Source organism: Nanorana parkeri, unplaced genomic scaffold (assembly GCF_000935625.1).
Source record: "Nanorana parkeri isolate BGI_ZX_2015 unplaced genomic scaffold, ASM93562v1 scaffold108, whole genome shotgun sequence".
NCBI classification, from domain to species: Eukaryota; Metazoa; Chordata; class Amphibia; order Anura; family Dicroglossidae; genus Nanorana; species Nanorana parkeri.
In genome coordinates, this window is record NW_017306376.1 from 1,479,462 (window position 1) to 1,483,072 (window position 3,611).

Genomic DNA, 3,611 nt, shown 5'->3' on the forward strand with positions numbered 1-3,611 from the left:
CTCTCCCGGGCGCTCTGGGAGCCTCCCGCTCCCGGCCGCCCAGGAGAGAAACACTGCTGTTTTTTTTTCTTTATTCTGAGACAGAGCAATGTCAGAATAGAAAAAAATAAAGATTCCCATTGAAATAGATTGCTACATTACTATTGGCTATTTCAATTTGCAATAGCCAATAGTAAACTAGCATTGTACCCGTCCTCTGCTGATGGACCTGATGGAGAACTGCAAATGCAAATTGAAATAGCCAATAGTAATGTAGCAATGTATTTCAATGGGAAAATATATATATTTTTTTCTATTCTGACATTGCTCGTGTCAGAATAAAGAAAAAAAAGAAACAGCAGTGTTTCTCTCCTTGGCGGCCGGGAGCAGGAGACTCCGGGGAGCCAGGGAGAGTTAGCTGTTTGGAGATCAGTGTCCCTGGTTAGCAGGTAACCAAGGACGCTGATCTCTCTGCAAGTGGCCGGAGCCAGCCGTAAGATCACGGCTGGCTCCGCCCAGCTGTCAGAAGCAGGCTGTCGGCCGGCCAGCTTCGGCTTTAAGCACGGCTCAGCCGAGCCGATGCATATGCGTTCGGCTCGACTTAGCCACTCGGCCACGTTCGGGAGCTGTACGGGCTATTGTGAATAGCCCGTACAGCACCCCTTCAGTTCTACTGAACCAAAGGGGTTCTGGGGCCAAAGCTAGCTGAAGGATCGCCCGAAGCTACGGCTAGATCCTTCGGCAGATTCGTGAATAGACCCCTTAGTATGTGTATGGAATTCTAAATGATGGATACACAGAAAATGGCCTACAAAACCTCATTCATTTAGCTTTCAGTTTGTTTAGATGTCACAACAGCACACAATAATTTAGTAGTTTCTGAAGGATAAACACGGCATGTTAGACATTCCTTATCTGGTTATTTGTTATTTGGTTGCATATTCAACTAATTTTTATTTAGTTAGCTAACAGAAACTACAGTGAGATGCACTGCTGTTTTTCAAGTTTTAGGTTGTTTTGGGAAAAAAAATTATATTGGAATCATGTGGATTTATCTGTGTTATGCATACTGTATATTTTATCTCATACTTGAATTGTTTATAGTTTGTTTGCTCTACTCATTTTATTTTCTGTTTTCTTATACCATGTGGCTGTTTTTAAACGTCATTAATTCAGTTTATGGAAGAATAGTTCTTAAATTAAAATGTTTTGAGTAATATAACATTTTAAACATCTATTTAAAGTCTTTCATATTAAAAAGAGAAATTTGTTCATGAAACACATTTTCGGCCTGAGAGCAAAATCTTTATTACTGTTTTGTTTCTCTTATGAGATTTTTACACCATATGTTTTAGTAGCATAACAGTATGTTCTAGTATATAATGAAGTGGATCAATTTCATTTTGGTACTATCCCAATAATGGCAAAAATTGAGATTTTATTCCATTCAGATTTTACTTGTCATTTGCAAGGTTAGACAGCCTGATGCCTAAAGCTACCTGCTATGACTATTCCATTGGTAGAGTAAAAAAAAATAAGAGTATTGTATTTGTCACTTCTATGATCTCAGTTTCAAAAGATTTGATACGGGATGTTATGTCTTTGAAAATATTTATGACATGTATGTCTGAAATACTGAATATAAAATATTTCTGGCAATAACTAATAATTTTTTACAGTTTTTACATAGTATAAAACTGCAAAGTACACTTACTAAGGAGGGACAACCACAAAACAACCAAGTTCAGATGTAAAATTACTCTAACATAGATTTAATGATGCAGTATATATAGTTTAAAGGGCCTGCCCACACAAAAATGTATATTGTTTTATAGTGTTTGATTACTTTAAGTCAAGGCAAAACTATTTTTATAGATTTGGATAGAGAGGTACTTATAACCGGAGCTCCATTAAAACTATTTCCCTTCACTTATTGTCACCATGGTGACAGTTTCACTAGACAGTAAGTGAAGGAAAATCTGCAACAGGGACACAGTCAGCAATAAAATGCTGACAGGAGGTCTATTCTTTCCCTACTTTACTAAAAATAAAAAAGCATTTTGATTTGTGTCTGTGCCTTTCAAGGACTAATGCATTCTGCATTTCTGGGACTAATGTAAGAAGACCCCTGTGTTTGAGATTTCACACCATTATACATTTTATACAAAGAGGTTCAACTTTCTATGCTAAAATTCAAAGCATTAAATCCTAACCTTCTTATCAGCCTCAACAATAAGCTCCCATCCACCGGAAGCAGATGCTTATCTTGCCACTATGGGAAGATCCCATAGTGGCATAGTGAAGTAAGAAGATCTGATTTGTATTGAATTGAAGCTTGTCCTGGGCTTCTTCTTCTTGTTCCCAATGGTGATTGAAGTAGTGTAAAACAAAGAGAAAGTCCATATAAGCTGGTGCGGGTGGCAGCTTTCATGTAATCCTGTTACTTTGCATAGTATAGACAAAGCAACAGGATTTGCATGATGACCACTGACCATTTGTGAGCATTATTCCATATACAGAGTACTGGACTCCTATGCTGTCCTTGAAAGGAACAGACTTACAGGAAAGACAATTGTAAATAAAGAAAATAGCAAAAAAAAAGTAAAGGCAGAAAGGAATATGCTGTTAGGGGTTACATGGGACCACCCAGACCAAGAACTTTCTGCTAAATATGGGAGGAGTTGCAGTGAATATTTTTGTGAGTGATCATCTATTAGGCCACACAGTGTATTCTCTAAGAGGAGCACAATAGAGATTGTGTCATTTAGCCCCAACTTATCGCAACTCACCCTTTTAGTTACCGGGCTTCCTGGAGAGGAGCACAAGAGCATTGTGGAAGGATGTGCAGCCTATGGCAATAGGTTTTTCCGCTTTGCTAAGTCTCTACTGCCCTGACTATAAGAAAAACATCCAACTGGCTGCCTGAGAGGAGACCACCGCATCAATACCAACAAATACAGAAAACAGTAGAAATAAAGAAAATAAGAGTAATAAAAAATAAAACATAAATAAACAAAGTAAAAATAAAGAAAATGGAAAAGAGATTATATGGAAGGGTTGGGGCACAAATAGCTTAGACAAAGTGGGGCTCAGTCCACCAGACTTGGGGTGGTTATAGTATAGCATTTTTATGCAGATGGAAGCTGATGCCCGCTGTACACTGTGATGTCCTCCCACTCCCTTTTCTAGCACATCATTGCTCTCCCACTTGCTCTGCCACTTCTGCCTCTTCTTTAGGGATGTCCTTTCCTTGCCACCCAAGTGCAGTCTGACTTATTGTTTGTACTGCTGATGGCAGTCCAGGAGGTCCAGCTTGCAGAAAGCACTAGCTACTGGCCTTCTGGAAGATGGCATTGCAACACGGCTGCTTTCCTCTACCTGAAGCATGGACTCAACCCCACCCTCTCTTGTTCCACTCTTTAATCATTTTGTCACTGCCAGTCCTCCTCCTGAGGACAAAGGGAGATAAATGCATTGCTCCACATGCAACAAGGCAGAAATGGAGTGCTCAACAACCTCATCTTCTCTAGGTGTAGACAGTTTGAAGGGGGCTGGCAGGATATAGATACTGGGGAGAGGTCCAAGTTAATTGAAAATTAACATTGATAAGATTATATAGAGTATATATTATA